This window comes from Microcebus murinus, chromosome 12 (assembly GCF_040939455.1).
Source record: "Microcebus murinus isolate Inina chromosome 12, M.murinus_Inina_mat1.0, whole genome shotgun sequence".
Taxonomy (NCBI): domain Eukaryota; kingdom Metazoa; phylum Chordata; class Mammalia; order Primates; family Cheirogaleidae; genus Microcebus; species Microcebus murinus.
The window spans coordinates 40,427,582-40,447,938 of NC_134115.1; positions in this window are offsets into that span (position 1 = coordinate 40,427,582).

Genomic DNA, 20,357 nt, shown 5'->3' on the forward strand with positions numbered 1-20,357 from the left:
CTCATCTATTATGATTGCTCTCCTAGTCTCTCTGCCAGGGCCAGTTAAATAATTTGCAGAGCCAACCACAAAATGAAAACATGGTCCTCTTTTTCAAAAATCATTTAGAGTTTTAAGATGGTGACAACAGAACACTCAGCCAGACACCAGACCTCTCTGAGTGTGCCACCCTGTGTGAGTGCACAGGTCACACACGCCTGAAACTGGTCCTGACCCTAGCTCAGGTCCTGGTCCCCTTGGTTATTTGACATGCTCCTATCATGTGCCTTCTTTAGATTGTGTCCCTAAGAATCACCTTAAACATACCCTCCATGTGCAATGCATCTAAAGCAGACATCTGGTTCTCTCATCTCTCTGTTGAAACATTTCAGTTACAGGGTGATGTCCAAGTTGTAAACATGGATTTCAAGACACTCTTTGATTTGGTCTCTCCTTGACTGGCCATCTCCATCTTTTCAACTTCCTACTTCACACACTGTTTCACCTGGATGTTAAAATACTATTTTAGGTATCACAGATTCAGTCCTTAAACAACCAGAAAAAGAAGGGCTATAATGTGGGACTGTGCTCCCAGCCAGGTCTGAATTTTATTGATTAGTAACAAAGTAACTTACATGCACACTATAAATAGGCATGAAAATTTACTTTTTGAAAAATCCAGAACCAACAACTTTCAGGAACTGGAGAGGCTAAGGCTCCAGCCAGTTTCTATTAAATAAGGATTCAGCTGGTCACTTGAATTTCTTACTCACCCTCCTGAGACATGGTGTGTGATTGGATTCAGGCAATTTGCACAATACAGTGGATCAGCTAATTGCTCCTCTGCCTACTATAAGCACAATTGACTACATTGGTTGGAAAACCAACCCAGGGAATAGGCTATGAAATTGGTATTGAAGCTTTGGCAGCACACAGACTGATCAGGATATTAAATGCAAAGCTAAAACACAAAGCACAGCTTGTTTGGTTTGGTTTGGTTTTTTTTAACAGTAATTTCTAGTGGCGGAGACAGATGTTTCTTGAAGTGGCAAGAGATTTGCAAAGCAGAATGTTCTACCACTTACTGTAATTGCTTTATTAATATTGTATGTGTTTATGGCTTCTATCTTCTGGCTTGTGGCACCTCTTACTTTAAATGACTTTGGGTTTCCTGATGACTGGCAGTTAATCTTGACTTCAGAGATGTCTTGAGTCGCACATCTAGCTTTGCTCCTGCATAGTGAATTATTTCATATGAAGCTGCTTTCCTGACCCCTTTCATTATACTTAGGAGCCCTTGGGGGCTCTGGGACACCATCAGAGACAGTGGTCCTATATATGCAAAGAAACCTCTAGGTGCCTCAGAAATAAACACTTGAGTCACACACCCTGCAACAGAAAGGACCCATTTTATTCCTAGCCAAGTCTCAGGCTCAATGTCAGCTGCAGGATCACGAGAAGGATGTCAAAGACCCCAACCCAGCATCTTAAAAAGACTGGATCCATTTGGGAGAGTCAAGTCTGCAACAGACACAAGCTTAAAATAACCTCTCCTTTGGTGCTTGGTTTATCTTGCTTTGAAAAGTATAGACCATATTGTAATTCCCTTCCGATGTGTAACGAAAAAGAAGAAAGAAGATACTAGTAAGGAAATAAATCAAAGGAAAGTTCCATTTTGGGGAGTGGAGCTTTTCTGAAGAGGTTTGTTAGTGCGCCCGGTGGCACAGTCCTTCCTTCCTTCCCTTTTCCAGGCCTATCAAAGTGGCTGTTCGCTTCTCCCGAGTATTCTCCCAACAAGCGTCTCTAGTGTGGCTGCCGGCTGGGCTGTCCTGGGTGGGGAGGAGGGAAGGGTTTCTTTGGGGGAGTTTCGGTCTGGCTCTTGTGGTTACCATCATTATTGTTGGAATTTGCTTCCTGACTGCCCCTGATGACAGACTGTGGGTGGAGTGTGGCCCCACCTAGCCGCAGGCCATACAAGATACGTGGAAAAGGCAGCAATGTCTCCCAAAAGATTCTGATCACCCAGTCTTTTCTGAAAACTGCTGGGACTTGCTCCTGAAACTAACCGACAGCGGGAGGCGTTGCGTAGTGAATGGCCCGCACCGTGTTGTGGCTGTCAGACTCCCTCGTGCAAACACGCGCAGCTGGAGGCCTTCGCATCCCACTGGTGAAAGAGAAGCATCTTTTCTTTAACTTATGTCGCTAGGAGAAAGCCTACTCAATATTTAATTTTAATCTAACATGCCACATTTTTTTTCCATGCCAATAAATAGCCTGCCAGTTATGCATAATTCATGATAGTGGACAAGACCCACGTCGGTTTTAGAGGAAGGGCTGTGGAGAGGGATGATGTAGCCGTGGGTAGAGTCATCTTCCCAGCGACATTAGATTTAGGTATTTGTAAGTCAGTCAACTTAGATGGTTTATATAGAGACAGAAATTATTTTGTGGAAAAGGGAAAAACACTAAAATAGAGTAGAAACATGTAGATTTTGGAAAAATACCATTCAAAAGAAGTATAAATAAGTGCTGCTTAGAGTGAATCACAGACATCCTTTCTGTGTTTCAAGATTCTTCATCTTTGCCAACTGGCCTTTCTTTGATGATATGTGTGAAATGGCTTCTAGAACAATCAAAAAGAAAGAAACAGGACCGTATATACACTTCCAAGATACTCCATTATTGTTTCATGTGGTTTCCAAATACTAAGAAATTGAACTAACGTTTGTTTTTTAATTCTCATGATATAAAAATATCAAATGGGCCAGGCATGGTGGCTCATGCTTGTATTCCTAGCACTTTCTAGAGGCCAAGGTGGGAGGATCACTTGAGGCCAGTTCAAGATCAGCCTGAGTAACAACACAGTGAGGCCTCATTTCTACAAATATTTTTAAAAATTATCTGGGATTGGTGGCGTGCACCTGTAGTCCCAGCTACTCAGGAGGCTGAAGCAGAAAGATGGCTTGAGCCCAGGAGTTGGAGGTTGCAGGGAGCTATGATGCCACTCTACTTTAGGCTGGTCAACACAGCAAGACCCTGTGTCAAATATATATATATATATATATATGTATGTATACACATATATCAAGTGATAAGAAATTACTAGAACCTACATTCAATCATGACAAATCTGCAGTCACCTCTGTTTTTGTTATCAATAATCAACATCTTCCTCTTCCCCCAAACATAATCTAACTCTTCTCCTTTAAAAAAATTTTAATGCTATTTTGTGTATAAATTTTTTTTTAAAAAAGTGGTGAAAAGTGTCTGTAGAAGTTAAATTTCAGGTACTTAAGCTAATAACATCTTGCAGGTAAGCAGAGATTATTTATAAAGGCCAGGTTAACATATAATATTATTAAAATACTGCCATTCTCTCAAGCTGTTCAACTGCACGATCAATCTGATACATTAACATATTGCATAGTTAAAAGGCTGCACTTGCTACATTTTCCCCAGATTTTGTTTCATTTAAAATATTGTGTACAAAAAAGTCACATTCAAGATATTGCTTATCCACAACACCCCTGAAATGCTTTGACAGCTATAAGACTTTTATTTTTAAGTAACAGAGCCATGTATACATGCATTTGTTTCTCCTTATTGATTTTTTTTCTATCACTACCAACATTCCCTTTCACTTTTCCTTATGGTTAGTTCTTACATTGTGCATTTTTTCTTTGTGGTAACCACCCTTCCAAATGGATACTGCTGATAGAAATCTACCCTGTCTTACCTCTGATTATCTTATTTATATCTGACAACTTCCTGGCCTTTATTATAAAAAAAAAAAGAAGAAGAAAAAGAAGAAAGAAAGGAAGGAAAAGTAACTCATGGATATTTTTCCTCCAATTTCTCATTTTCTTCAATTCCATGATGTGCAATTCTCAAGAATATTATGTTCCTTGGGCTGATCAGTATTCTCTTTCAATAAAACCACAGGATGTAGTTGTTAGGCACAGAAACTAAATGTCATGAATTCAGTACCCTGCTACTTGGCAGGAAACTCTGGCTGCATTCTTTTTATATAATGTTTTTTTCACCTCCACTCCCTTATTGTGCTTTTTTCAACAAAAGTTAGGCAGTAATAACTAGTACATTTACACACCACAGTTAATGATCGTAATAGTATAAGGTAAGAGGATAAATACTTATTAACACAAAAAAGTACAGTATAACCCTACAATGAATAGAAAAAATTATTTCAGCAGTTAATGAAAACATGGATACATTTGACAGAATTACTTAGGGGAAGAAAATCACTTGCATGCCTCCTGGGGGCAAATTAACTGGGTGTGTATATGTTTAATCCTTTCAAGACTGTAAGTCTAATTGTTGTAAACTGCCACCCTCCTTGCCTCCTACCCAAGTCTGAGTAGGCACCCCCTAGTTCTATCTTACCTTTTGGTAGCTAATTTGAGTTTCTCTTCCCAAGATGCACCACAATGTCTGCAGGAAAAGAGGATAATAATACCTTCCTAGGAAATTCTAGATTCTCTTTCCTGGGGTTAATTGTTGACCGAATAATGGACAATCAGAGAAGTAGCCATTTGGACAAGAGGAAATGGGAAGAAGCGTCTATGGATAGAACAAGGAAAGGAGGACATTTTCAGTAAATATTCCATGGATTACCTAAATTCATTTTTCATTATGAATTAACACTTTCATTTTATGTCTTTTGGTACTGTACTGTCATATTAACTAGCTGACCTGGCCTAATTAAATAAAATTTTAATACATATATTATTTCGATGGGCTTTCCATGATCATCTTGTTCTTTGCTGATCTAGCCATCGACAAAGAGCTTTCCCTGAAATATATGGAACATATTCTTACAAGGAGAAGACATTCATCACACATAGAGAGCTAATCTGTCAAACCTCAGAAGAGTAAAATAATCTCAGTTAAATACATTAGGAAGTAATTTAATAAGATTAGTAAATGAGCAATCCAAGGTTAAAATCTGAAACTATTTTATTAAAAATGTCATGAAAGCAAAGAAATTCTCCTGAGACAATTAACTTATGAAGAAGATTAATTCTATAGTTCTTGCAATTTGAGATGAATCACTTAACTATACTCTGGCCCTCAGCTAAATCATAGTACCTATAAAAGAACAGAAAAGAACAGGGTTGGCTAAGAGGGCTAAAAACTTGATTTAGGCTACTTTTAAATTTGTGATTATTATTAAAAAAAAAAAAACTTCAGAGGATGAGAACTCTCTATCTTCAGAGGATAGATATATTGTCTTAGAGTTGTGATAATATAGATTTTAGCAGATTTCAGTAAGTTCAAAGTAGAAATATGTGGGATTCTACTGCCAGAAAAATTTAAAAATTTCCCAGGAAAGGATGAGAGACACTAAACTTGACAAATAATCACAAAATGGAAGAAAAAGGAAAATATTTAAGGAATGATGTCACTTGAAAGCAGACAGGAAAACAATATTTGGAGAGTAGGGGGCTTATTTGGGATAGAAGGGGAGATGGTGCCTATAAAAGACAAAAAGGAGAAGGAAGCAGGTTTGAACAAAGAAAATCATCAGATCACAATGCAGATTTGAACTTGTGAAAAGCAAGCAAGGAGGGTGCAGGACTGCACAGGGAAGCACCAGACAAACTCTTAGCCTGTCCCCAAAAGAAGCTACACAGGTAGAGGTTTACTGGACAGATATGTCCTCCAAAAATGGCCAGGTCCAAAGATTGACTGGGACCATTGGCTCAGTCATTGGCTAAGAACTTCCCAGAAGGTTTGTGCCTTGGCTCAAAAGCTGAGGTGGATTCCGGAGAGGCTAACAGCTGGAAGCTGTCAGGTAACTGTTCCCTCTGCAACTAAATGGCCAGTTTTTCCTTGCCTGCTGCAGGAACTTTCATTTAAGCGCAAATACCTCTTTGCATGTTATTTGGGTGTTCTACAAACTGTCATTATAAACTAGATGTTTAAATACCCATAAAAGCAAACAAAATAAGAATATATCTAAAAGACAGAGGGAGCATTATTAATGAAGGACCAATGCGAACAGCACAGGCTTAGAGAAATTGCACCAACGAGGCCAAAGTGAAATGCTTATGGAAAAAACTAAACAACAAACAAAAAGAAGAACTTTTAACCATATTCTGCTTAACACAAGAAAAAAAAACAAATAAACAAAAATCTTGAAATTTATGGAGTTATGTAACAATGATGGACTGAGAATTAACTCCCTTTCTATTGTGTCTTATTTCCTAAAAACAACAGCCAAATGCATAAGAGCAGAAATAGCATCAGGTAGAGGCCACCAAAGCTGAGAAGATATGAAAAGATGCTATGAAATTGCTCAACTGTTCTAAATCAGTTCCATCCTCTGGATCCAGGTTGTTGACAACGAACAAAGGAATTTTTCAAATCATGATTAGTTATCTTTAAAAAATATTTTGGAAGGTGAGAGATACCAGAGGATGAAATAAATCAATATTAAAGTGGTTTTTTTTTTTTTTTCAAAAACGAATACAAATGTATTGTACATGCCAACACCAGGAAGTAGAAATAGAATGCTAGGCACACATATGATTATAAATTTATTATAGCCATATCTTTAAAAGGAGATGAAATAAATTTAAAAATACATTTAAATTAATTCAATACATTTAAAACATTTTTACAACATGTAGTCAATAGAAATAATTAAATAATGTGATTCTTTTACTTTCTTTCTTTAAATACAAAGTCTTCATAATTTGATATATCTTTTTATATTATTCAATATTTCAATATTGAAATATTTCAATTCAGATGCTAAATTTTCATTGGCTATACTTGATCTCCATTTATATTTCATAAAATTTAAAGTTAAAAAAGAAGATTCACATAATCAGTTGTTCCAAACATGTTTAAAGGTTTTCCAATCAATGAACCAAGTACTGAAAAATCATTTTCCTATAATATTTGCATATATATTGACAACACTGATTCATCTTTTTTAACAGAATTGATTGAATTTAAAGCAAAACATAGCAGTTTTGAAGCTACCTCTGACCACGTTAAATAAACTCACTAATTCTATATCAACTCAGTATTATTAAGATAAAACATTAGATAAATTTTTTAAAAACTCTATTATGAATATCAACAAATAGTCCATCAAATTTTTTTATGGTTTTTCAAATTTTTATTTAATTAATCTTTGAGATTTTTAGAAAGTACTTCTATTCTAGGGACAATTATTTGGTGGGTATGGGCAAAATTTTTAAAAATATCTTGTCTAGTCATTTCCCTATCATTGTATAACAAAATTTCCAGAATTAAAATATTAATTTCTTTTACCATATCTCCATCTAAAATTGTTTTCTTTTTTGTGTAAAAATCTAAGTTATTTTACCACTGATTAAAATTATAAGCTTAGCTTTTGTTAAAAATAATTTACAAATTTTTTTGGACATTTAATTCTGATTTCAGATGACTATATTCATGGACTAATTTGTGATTATTAAAAAGAAAGTCTTATTTAAGTCTTATTTACCATGTCTCCATCTAAAATTGTTTTCTTTTTTGTGCAAAATATTCTAAGCTATTTTACTACTGATTAAAATTACAAGCTTAGCTCCTGTTAAAAATAATTTACAGGCCGGGCGCTGTGGCTCACGCCTGTAATCCTAGCTCTTGGGAGGCCGAGGCGGGTGGATTGCTCAAGGTCAGGAGTTCAAAACCAGCCTGTGCAAGAGTGAGACCCCGTCTCTACTATAAATAGAAAAAATTAATTGGCCAACTGATATATATATAAAAAATTAGCCGGGCATGGTGGCGCATGCCTGTAGTCCCAGCTACCCAGGAGGCTGAGGCAGAAGGATCACTCGAGCCCAGGAGTTTGAGGTTGCTGTGAGCTAGGCTGACGCCACGGCACTCACTCTAGCCTGGGCAACAAAGCGAGACTCTGTCTCAAAAAAAAAAAAAAAAAAAAAAAAAAAAAAAAAAATTTACAAAGTATTTTTGACATTTAATTTTGATTTCAGATGACTATATTCTTGAATTCACTTGTGATTATTAAAAAGAAAGTCTTATTTAATTCACTGAGTATTCATTTATAGTGTCTCTTAATATTGCCCACTTCTTATCCTTACTTTTTAAATGAGATTTTTTTTTTTTTTTTTTTTTTTTTTGAGACAGAGTCTCACTTTGTTGCACAGGCTAGAGTGAGTGCCGTGGCGTCAGCCTAGCTCACAGCAACCTCAAACTCCTGGGCTCGAGCAATCCTGCTGCCTCAGCCTCCCGAGTAGCTGGGACTACAGGCATGCGCCACCATGCCCGGCTAATTTTATATATATATATATATTAGTTGGCCAATTAATTTCTTTCTATTTATAGTAGAGACGGGGTCTTGCTCTTGCTCAGGCTGGTTTCGAACTCCTGACCTCGAGCAATCCGCCCGCCTCGGCCTCCCAGAGTGCTAGGATTACAGGCTTGAGCCACCGCGCCCGGCCTTATCCTTACTTTTAATAAGCTTTTTATTTTATAGTAACGTTAGATTTACAGTAAATTTGCCACAAAATTTTCCTTCATTCAGCTTCCCCTAATGCCAACATCTTACATAACCATGGTATATTTTTCAAAAAATTAACGTTGGTACAATTCTATTAACTGAACTACAGACATTTCAGTTTTTCTGCTAGTGTTCTTTTTCTTTCCTCGGATCAAATCCAGACACCGCATTGTATTTGGTCAACATGTCTACTTAGTCTACCCTGATCTAAAAGTTTATCCATCTTTCCTTGGTTTTCATGACCGTGAAGGGTATTTTTAAATATACAAGTTAGGTATTTTGTAGAATGTCCCAGAATTTGAGTTTGTCTGATATTTTCTCATGATTTTATTTTGGCTATAGATTGGGACGGGGGGAATACCACAGAGGTGAGGTGCCCTTCTTACTGCATCAAATCAAGAAGTATATAATATCAATCTGACTTATTACCAGTGATTTTTAACTTTTATCACATGATTAAGGTGGTGTCTGCTATTCTTCTCCATTGTAAAGTTAGTATTTTTCCCTTTCCATAGTCTATGTTTTGGAAACAAGTTACTAAATCCAATCTATATTATAAATGAAAAGTTAAGCTCCACTTCCTGGAGAGGGAGTATTTACCTAAACATCTGGAATTCCTTATGGAAGACTTTATCCTCCACTTATTTCTTTAGTCATTCGCTTAATATCAATATAAGTTTATGTATGTTTATTTTATTGTTTTGATTATAACCCACTATTACTGGTATTTTGTTGTTCAAGTTGCTCCAACTTTAGCCACTGGAAGCTACTTTTAGTCTGCTCTGTTTTTTGTTTTTTTTTTTTTTTAGGCTCCTTTGTTTTTGACATACAAAAGAATTGGAGGACTAAAGTTGTATTAAATGGAAAACAATCTTACACTGCTTCCTTGTTTAAATTAAAATTGAATTCAGTTCTCCAGTTCCTCCACTACCTAAACTATATTTCAAGTAGATTTTAAGTATTTGCTATAATAGCAAAACTTTTAAATGGGATATCTTCATGGGTACAAATGAAGCAACACAAGTCGGTGATGTGTGTGCCATGTTTGTGTCAAACTCCCTCTTTCAACCCGGTTACCTTCCAGAACCCAATGTCAGCTCTCAGGGAGAGCTAAAGCCAACTTCTGGTTTCCTTTAAGCCTAAGTCCTAGAATTTACTAAACACTGCCCCAAAAATCCAGAAAAAAAAAGCCAACACTCTCATTTTACAACAAACAAATATATTTGGGAAGAATAAATATTATTGGTTATTGGAAACAGAGACCATTTTCTTCAGTGGATGCAGTAATGTATTGTCTCTCAAGTGTCTCGTAAACTACTTGTTCCCTCTTGAGTTAGTAAAAGATTCTTGTCCTTTGCTATCCTCCCAGTCTCAGAGGGCTCCTTTCATGCTAGTCTGGCCTTCTCTACCTAAGTGTTGGTGCAGGAAAAGAGCTAGCCAGGTCAGGGGCTGAAATTTTTGTGATCACTCTTCTCCCTGACCTTCTTGAAAGTTTCTTCTGGGAGCTTCGCAACATCCACCACAGAGTGAGCCCTTGAAACCTAAGTAGCTGAACAATAAAATTGGCAAGGATTGCTCACCTTTAAACAGTCTTTTGGATTCAAGGACTTCAGATGTTGGGCCCTACCTCTGGTTCTCCCCAAACTGCATACTATGAACTCCTAGAAACCACTGTTGATGTAGATCAATAAAGGCAAGCCATAGAGAAGTACTGTCATGTCCCTGATACAACCAGTGTCCCAAATATATAATTTTCAAGTAGCTACAGGACTTCCCAGGGTGGGGCAATGTAGAGTAGGAAGAAATCCATGAAGAACACATAACTACAGTGATCCTACACTGATTGACCTGCTTCATCTTCTTGCCCAAGTACATGTTCTGGGTGTTTTCAGAAGCCTTCAGGTCTATGTTCTCCCTCAGGCCTGTTGATAAGTTGGGGGGAGTAGTACTTGAGGCAGACCCTCGAGGAGATTAGCTACTTCTCCCCACGGAGCCAAGTCCCTAAGATAGGGGTCACCACAGAGGATAAGGAAATTGATAGGCAACAGAGAGAAATAAAAGAATACACAGAGACTAAGGTATAGTTTATAGTTTTATATATATATAAAGATCAGATATAGCATAGTGGGGGTACTTAGGAGACTGGTGTATCTCCATAAACACCAGCAATATGGTTAGATTCATACAGGTTTTTATAATCACAGACATCAATTACCAGTTGTCAGGGTAACATATTTGCATATCAGGGAATGCAGTTGCTAGGGGATACAGGTAGTGGGTTAGGGTCAAAATTCCTTTCAAGGGGCTTCTAATCTATCTAGGTGAACAAACAGGTACAAAGTCTTTCAGGGGCTAGTGATAGTTTTCTTTCTAAATTCTAGTGATAGTTGTCAATTAACAAAGGTATAACAAAAGAGGTATAGTGACTCTATATTTCTTTGATTAGTTATGGTGGACTTAAAGGTAGACAGACAGGAGAGAGCAGGAAGCCCATCTCTAATAAACAGGTTGTTTATAACCACCAGGGCGCATCTCTGGGCAAAGTGCACTCATTATCTCAGCTCCCATCCAGTGGGCTATATTTGCCTTGCCTTGTCTTTCAAGACATAGGGAAGCTCACAGATTTTGATATACCGGGAAGCCTTCCTGGAAAACATCCCTACTGGAGGTTTGCGAGCTCTCCCATGATAGCAGCCTCTAATAAATGAACCATTGAGTTCACACATTCCTTCAGGGCAAAACCCTGCAAACTCCTGTTTCTGTCTTTAATATAGCAATATTGGGATATACAATAAAATAATGATCTTATGAGCCACATTTCATTAATTCCTCAATCATATTTTCCCAACAGATAAGTCATCCTGTGAAAGAGTCACCAAGCCACTTTTTGTTTCTTAGTAGAGGCAGCCCCAGAGCCCTTCACTAGATAATTTTCAAAGTCCCTTGATAGTTTGCATTTTGTGCTCCTCCTGAAGCTATGCAGGAAACCTTCGCCCAGGTCCTTTCCTACCTGGGACTTTGCTGGGTTCCTTAAATAAAACATTGGTAGTGTGGCAAGACATCAAATGGACCCGTGGAACCCATAGGTGGGTTAATTTAGATGAGAGGATAAGATCCCAAAAGAATGTGAAGTCAGATAAGGACACAGAGTCCAAAGGAAAGTGGGATCAAGTTGGAAAATAGGTTCCAGAATCTCAGCATGTGCTGGTGATAGAAGAGAAAAGGCAAGTTGGTAAGGATGAAAGATGATTGATGACCAATGAGCAATCCAGCATCAAATGTGGCTCTAAAGGAAGAAAGACACCCAGTGACAGTAGTGAACAAAAGGTAAGTGAGGGGATTTTTTTAGTCCAGTGTTAAGGTGGAGACCAGAAGAAAGGAAGCCACAGTGAGGGATACCTCAGTGGATTTCAAAAGGAGGCAGGGAAAGAACAGCAACTGTCTCCAGCTCCCCATATACCAATATGTCCACATTCACAGTTGCTCTGTCATATCTTTCAGAGCAAGGATCTTGCTGTAACGGCTCTGGAAAGCTACCCTCAAAGAGGAGCTTGTGCAAGTGCCTCCAGGAGATAAGCATAACATTTACCCAGGAGTCGAACAAAGGCAGGTAGGTCTGGTTTACCCAGCAGGGATCTCATCCCCTGTATTCCTGACCTCATGATACCCTTTGCTTCGTCACCCCAAATCTTGCTCTCACATTCCTTTCCCTGTGGGTTCTCTCTCTCAGGTCAACTCCAGGCTATAGTGGGTCCTGAAATTCCACAGGGCAAGCTAGGAAGAGAAATAGAGGAAAGAATGAAAATATTAATCATGTTTTTTGAAGAGAAAGATTCAGTACCACCATGGAGTCTTTCAGGAAAGCTCTTCAAGCTGGGAACATAGGAGCATGAATTACATCAGATGAAGGTAGGAGCAAGGGATCTTGTAGGATGCAGTGTAGAATGTCCTATAAAGAACAGATTTTTTTCAGATTAGACTCTAAAACCCAAGGAATTAGGATTTAAGGTCAAAGAATCAATGACAACAATAATGAGGCGCACGTATGTACAGTACTTTATCATTTACAAAATGCATCCACACCCATTATCCCAGGTGACTCTCCCAAATAATCCTGTGAGATTTTCAGGGCAGGTGCTCTACCAGAAAAGGATCCAGAAACGCTGGGAATTTAAATGACTTGTCCAACAGAAAGTCTACCTTCAAATATTCATTCCACCTGGCTAGGCCACAGTGCCCAGATATTTGGTCAAACAATTGTCCTGGATGTTTCTATGAGGGTTTTGAGGGATGAGATTCACATTTAAATCAGAGGACTTTGAGTAAAGCAGTTTTCCCTCCATAATAGGGGTGGTCCTCATTCAATCCATGAAGGCCTGAAAAAACAGAATACTGCCCTCCTCCAAGCAGAAAGGAATTCTCCAACAGGTGGCCCCAGAGTTGATCCACAACATCCACTCTTCCCTGGGTCTCCACCCTGCCGGTCCACCCTGCAAATTTTGGACTGGCCAGCCTGCACAATCATGTCAGCCAACTCTTTAAATAAATCTCTCTATATATACATACACATCCTATTGGCTCTGTGTCTCTGGAGAACCCTGACACCCACTGGCTCTCACACCACTACCCAGTAAGCAAGCCCTAGTGTCCAGCTCCATCATTCTTTCATTTCTATGGATGGTTGGAGCAGAGTATCTGAGAACTCCCAGGTTCCGGTTGCCTTCCTATGGGACCCCTTCTGAGGTCCTGTTTCTGAGATGGACTCTCTCTAGAAACCGACATCATCAGAGATCGTGGCCCTGGGTATTCGTGGAAAGGAGAGTTTAAGGTTAATCCTTGGAAAGCACAGAATTGAACAGCCAGAATCCTTCTTGTTATTAATGCACCTTTGATCCTTTTCCTGGCTTTCTGCATTGACTGCATTGATGCTGAAAGTCATGGAAAGAATGAAGAGTCTTCAACTTAATTCTCACTCACCTCCCTTGGCAAGCTGTGGGCATTCATTATTCATGAATACTATGCATGCCTTTTCTGGATTGTGTTAATTAAAATCAGTTTTTCTTCTTGGTTATTCATTTTTTTAAAAGTGAATGAAATAATTTTCTATTCTTCCCTCTCCGGAAAACTCAAGTAACAAGGATTTCCTGCATAGTGTCCTCCCTTGATATTCCCACCAGCAGTCTCTTGCTGAGGAAGGGCACAGGCTCCCAGGTCTTCAGGAACATCGAGGCTGCATTTGACAGGATTCTGCTCCCTGAGCATAGAGGGGGCAGCATCGGATCAGATGTCAGCCTCACTCTCCAGATCAGCCCTAACAGGGAGGTGTCCTCAAGACACCTAAAATGGGAAGGCTGCCAATGAACAGTGTTGAGGAACTGCTCTCCTCAGGGGTCCAGAAATCCCTTAATAAGTCATTCTGCCATCCCTGAACAAGATATTTGCTATCTACCCCGGGAACCTCTGTTCCACCCATATCTGTGAATTTTGCATGGATGCCCACACCCCACTCTAACTTCTGTCCTGCCCAACATCTTTCCCTAGAATGCTGGTGTTCTACTGCTTCCTGAGAGCTTTCATCTCAAGTGTCTCTCTGCTCAAACATGATTTAGAAAACTAAGAACAGAAAAAAAAAAAAAAAAAAGATTAATCTCTTCTGTGGGTTGGACCTAGGGCTCCTTACCTGATCTCTTTTGCCCCCAGTGTTAATAAAAACAGGAGGAGTCACACCCTAAAAAGGAGGTAGAAAATAGAGTCAATACCCCAGGAAGTAGAGTTTGAGTTCACCCAAGAGACAAAAAGCGTCTCCAGAAAAAAAAGAACTCATTCTCTGTCATTGGAAGCACACTGCATCCCCATGCAGCTGGCCATGAGGAATGCAGACCCTCCACCAGGGTCCCAGGCCTGCATCAGACAGCGATGGAATTGTCACAGAGGGTTCCTGAGTGAGGAGGGAGCGAGACAGGAAATGAGAACCCACTATCCAGGCCACTAGATCCCTTCACCCTTCTCCTGACTTTACTAGTTTCCAATTCCATCCTTTCATCATATAAAATATATATATATATATATATATATATGTATAATTTTCTATTTACTTCACATATAACTCAGATATTGTAAGGGTTCATCTTTTACCTTTGGAGGTCTTGGATATGAATCTGTCAATTCTATAGCCATGGAAGTCTGACCTTTATCCTAGAATTTTTACCAGTTCCCAGGGATTTATATTCTTGAAATCTTGTAGGCCAGCTTTGGCACATAATCTATTTTGGCCTTTTGTCAACCCAGACAGAGACCTCAGCCTCACCTTTAAGCATCACCAAAGCATGTTACTTTAATTAAAAAAAAAAAAAGCATTAATGATGAATTTATACTTTGAAGTTTAAAGAAAAAAAAAAAAAAAAAAAAGCATTAATGAGCAAAGTAGCCTTTACTAAAGATTCTATATAGGAGATAAAGGGGCAAAGGGTGTCTTGCCTGTTCCATTACACAATGTAAATTCTTCTCTCTGTAATTGCTTTTCATCCAAAGTCCCTTTTGTACAGCTCTGTCCTTCAAGCTCTCAAGTCCCCCTCCTCCACCGGAGCAGTATGTGTCCTCCTGGTCCCAGTCTCTTCTCTCTTCCACGTCCTCACACCACAACCACCACGACCACCACTATGGTGCAAATTCTCTCTTTCTTCTACCCAGAGCATGTCAGCTCCTCCAAATCTCTACCCCAACCTGGAGAGCCAGATACATCCTGATTTGGAGGGTGAGTGAGACCTAACTTTTTAGGAGAGGAGTTGGAGTCTGTTGAGTAATATTTTGTGTGTGTGTGTGTTTTAAATTGCATCTATAGGTTATTCCTTCTATAAAGGTTTTCCTAATTTCTCCCATCTACTTGATAATTTTGCAGAAAAAAATCCTTGTAATACTTATTAAAATAACTGATGGAGTTATTGTATCATTGTGTGTGTGTGTATGTATATACATATGTTTTATCTACCAATATTGCCAAACATTTGAGAGATTCATAACTATGCACTTATGGTCTAATTTTTAAGAGATTTTAAACTGATGAATTCAAGCACTGGATCATTATGTACTTTAATTTCTTAATTCCACTGCTAATGCTAATAAATCACCTTGCCCAGGACTCCCAAATCTTTCCCATCTGTAGAACGAGGCTTCACCAGAGTCAACAGCTTCTCTCTTTTACAATTTCCTTTGGCATCGAAAGCTTCTCCCGAGTTGCCTACCCCAAAAGGCTTTGCCTTACTCTATTTGGGCTGCTATAACAAAATACCATAAACCGTGGAGCTTGTAAACAAGAGAAATACATTGCTCACAGTTCTAGAGGCTGGGGAATCCATGATCACAGCACCGGCAGATTTCGTGTCTGGCGAGGGCTCACTTTCTCCTCGATAGCGCCTTCTCACTCTGTCCTCACCCGGTGGAAGGGGTAAGGCTGCTCTCTGGGGCCTTGAACGAGGGCACTAATCCCAGTCATGGGGGCTCTTCCCTCTTGACCTAATCACCTTCCAAAGGCTCCACCTCCTTGGGGGCATGAAGATTCCAACATATAAAGTTGGAGGGGACATAGACTTTCAGACCATAGCAGTCTTACACTTCAAGCTCTGCCCACCCTAATCTACTTACTCTCCCTCAGTGTAAGATGCATTTCTGTCAGAAAGTCCCTCTGCACATGTTGGCATACCTGGCATTGAACCTAAAGGCCTAAGGACACTCATATCTAAAAACATTCTTCAAAGTTGGAGCAAAAATAAAGCTTCATAGAAACTATTTCCAGATGAGAAGGGACTCTAAAAATGGTTCATTGATGGCCTTCTTCAAAAATATCAAAATCATAAAAGACAAAGAAATGTGAGAAACTTCTCTAGATTAAAGGAGCAGGAGAAGTAGATACGGTCTGTGATCCTTACTGGGTCCTGCACTGGAAAAAAAACATGCTGGAAAGGACATTGCTGTGTAGGCAAATTGACAAAATTGACATAGAGATAGTACATAGGATAAGTCCTGGGTTTGTGTTAAATTTACTGAAGTTGATAACTATACTGTGAATAAAACAATAAAATAAAATATTCTTTTTGTTAGGAAATACACATTGAAGTATTTAGAGGGAAAGGATCATGATGTATGCAACCAAATTTCAAAAGTTTAAGGCGGGCCGGGCCCAGTGGCTCACGCCTGTAATCCTAGCACTCTGGGAGGCTGAAGCGGGCAGATCGCTCAAGGTCATTCAAAACCAGCCTGAGCAAGAGCAAGACCCCATCTCTACTAAAAATAGAAAGAAATTAATTGTCCAACTAAAAATATATAGAAAAAATTAGGCGGGCATGGTGGTGCATGCCAGTAGTCCCAGCTACTCGGGAGGCTGAGGCAGGAAGATCTCTTGAGCCCAGGAGTTTGAGGTTACTATGAGCTAGGTTGATGCCACAGCACTCTAGCCTGGGCAACAGAGTGAGACTCTGTCTCAAAAAAAAAAAAAAAAAAAAAAAAAAGTTTAAGGCAAAGAATGATGTTAGTGTAGATAAAGAGATCAAATAGGACAAACTATGGACAACAAGTGAATCTGGGGAAATGGTATTGGGTGTCCTTTACTATTCTTGCAGCTTCTTTATGAGTTTCCTAAGAGATTATTTCCTAATTATTTCCTAATAAATAATTCTAAGAAGTGGCCCATCAGTCAGTCCTGCTGAGTTTTAACTCCCTTTTGAGCTTGATGTCCACAGCTGTCACCATCATACCCAACTCCCCAAAGTGAGAATTTCCAACTCTTAAAACAGTTTTGTCAAGTTCTGTCTCAGGCAAAAACACTGGGGTATTCTATTAAAATAGTGTTTCTTACATGGTCATAAAGTTTTAAAAAATACTGGGAAAAGGCCAAAAAATGACAAATAAAATAAAAATAAATATTACATATAAAAACATCAAAAAAAAAAAAAAAGAACACATTTGCATCATGATTTCAAACACTTGCCCTATCACACACCAGCTACATGACTTGGAAGATGCCACTTTACCTCTTTCTTTTTCAATTTTTTAAATGTGGAAAGTGGAGGTAAAAACCCCAGTCTTGTGATAAATGGTAGTTATAATTAAAAACATAAAGAGAATCAGTAGGAGTTTTACTGTATGTGAAATTTCTTTTTTCAGAGGATCCTAATTTTTCTGGGTAGGTCTGGCACAGCACCCAGCCCAGTAATACACGGGGCACAGTCCTAAGAGCCTATGGATTATTGTCCCTGCCAAGATGGAACATTTCGTTCTTCTCGTTTTTGCACGTTAACATCCGCCCCATAGAACTGATCTGCTGAGGACCAACTCCAAGGCAGACGCCATCCCATTTCAGCCTTTTCAGGATGACCCTCTCACCACAGCTTTCTCTTCCTTTGAGGCCCTCTTCCATGTTGGGTCAGCAGGTTTCGCTCAAGTTCCATTTTTCTTCAAAGTTTTTCTACGTTGGGTTAAATCTGCCCTGTGGTTTCTTTACCGTACATCATGTTGACTTGTGGTACTTCCCCCTATTCTTCCTTTCCTCTCCAAAAATCAATGTATAGTTATCATATTCTACTAATAGAAAATTTTGTTGCCAGCCCCCTTCAGAATAGAAATTAATCCTCAGGTGCAGGTATCAGTACTTTGTCTGTCAGTTTAAATATCTAGAGAGAATTCTGTGGTTGCATGGAAGGTTTGAACTGTATTTGGAAGTTACAGCCTACCAGCTCTGGGGATGAAGGGTATGCTTCCATAGTCTCGATTGAGTCAATGGAAATTCCCAATTTGAAAGATTAAGACAATGAAACATAAGGCTCTATTACATAGCTAAATCACCTTAAACAAAAAAGGAAAAATACAAAGCTTTTGACACTAGGCATATGTAGTTGCAAATGAATATCAAAATACAGACATGTTTTTTGAGAAACTTTTTAAGTAATTTTTTGGGGAGGTCTCAAATCCAATTTCTTCCAGCTGTTTCTTTTAAGAAATTGTATAAAAACTTAGCATTTTAGGGCTTTTTTATGTAACAAAATCACATTTGAGAAACAAGAAAATCTTTTCAAATCATAACATGACTGGAGATAATATGATCATCAATATTTCTGCTCTCTGCCTCCCTTCCCCCCAAAAGAAAATAATTAATCACCTTCATTTCCAGGAGAACAAATAAGAAATTTCAAGAATGGAATATGGAACTTAGAAAAATGTACATCAGACCTTGCAAAGGCTCTCAGGAGTAGATTAGCTTACCTCCCTGTCTTATATAATAAGAAACTAGGGTCCAGGTAAGGTTTATTCAGGGCTTCTTCCTTTTTTCTTTTCTTTTACCTCAATTTATCCAACATTTATTGAACTACTTACTACTGGATGAGAGGAACTGTGACAGATGCTGGGGATATGAAGAAGAGTAAGACAAAGCTCCTGCCAGAAAGAACTCAGTTGTCCCTTGAATTATTTCAACTATCATTACAGAGGCTATAACCCACCTACCAGTTAGCATTGTTTTGGTTCTTCTTGCTTTTTTCTATTTGACATGGACATGACCCCTCCAATATTAGTTGATATTTGTTTGCATGAGTACTATTATGTCCGCCCACCTATCCATCAGTCCATCTGTCCATCTGTCCACTCATCTATTTATCCTATCAGCCAAAGATGCCATTCTGTTGCGTAGGGTGTCAACTTGCCTGATTTATTGGTTGGCCTAGCATAGGCATGTTTAATTATGTTACTGTTTCTCATAATGAACGATCTTTTGTCCATAGGGTAAATAGTTTTGAGTTATGTAAAATGAGAATCTGGCAAACAGTAGTTTTTTACTCTTGTCCCCTCCGGGGTGATCATTTTGTTAACATGCTTCCTCTGTCATTTTTTAGAGCTATAAAATGACATTTTAAAATAGTACCATGTAATCAAATCTTTTCAAAATACCAGAAAAGAATTAGCAAATCTCTAAAACTTGAGTCTTCACGTTCTTAATGGTTGGTCTCCTAATTAATAGCTCAGAAATCCCACCTGCTGTCTAAATAGTTGTGTCATCTTCTCACTTAATTTTAATATGGCCTCAAAAAACTCCCAGGTTTTTTTTTGTTTGTTTGTTTTTTGTTTCTTACCTCTTGGAGATTTTGTTTTCTGTCCCACCCCACTTTTCTTCTAAAGTGTTTCAATACACATTTCAACTCAAGGGGAACTGAAACGAAGGGCTGTTTTCTTTGTTAAGATACCAGAGACTTTTTGACAGGGAGGGGCTCCGCTATAAAGGGAGCAGCCTTGTTAAAACTTTGAGCTGTGCTTGAACACATCCTAAAATGATTAAATTCTTTTTGAGTCTGTTCCGGTTAAAAATTATAAGCTGGGTAGTTTAACGCCAACTCCCATTGACTAATAAAATGGAAAATCTTGGGGTAGCCCAGAAACTAGGTTTCTGTGAATGTTTCTTTAGAAATTACAATGTGAAATGTTCAGTACAAGTGACAGTAAACAAAAGTTAGATTAAAAAATGCCTGGAGGATATGTGAGTCACTGTAATTATGGAATCTGTTTCTGCCTCCAGATAAAGGCTACTAATAAATTATAAGCACTTTAAATGTAGCTGCTGATACAGTCATAAATATTGATATGAAACAAAACTCAGAATATCTTTTTTTTTTTTCCAGCCAGAATGTTCAGGCTAGTCTGGCAGCTCTATGTTACTCAGACTTTCCTAAGGGAAAATTTATTTTTTTAGACTTAACAACAACAGAAAACTCTGTATCTATCTAAGAATAAGACATTACAGCATTACAGTTTAAATATGATGCAAATAAGGCACTATAGTTACAATGGATTCTTGGGGACAGAAGATCATGTAAAATGTAAA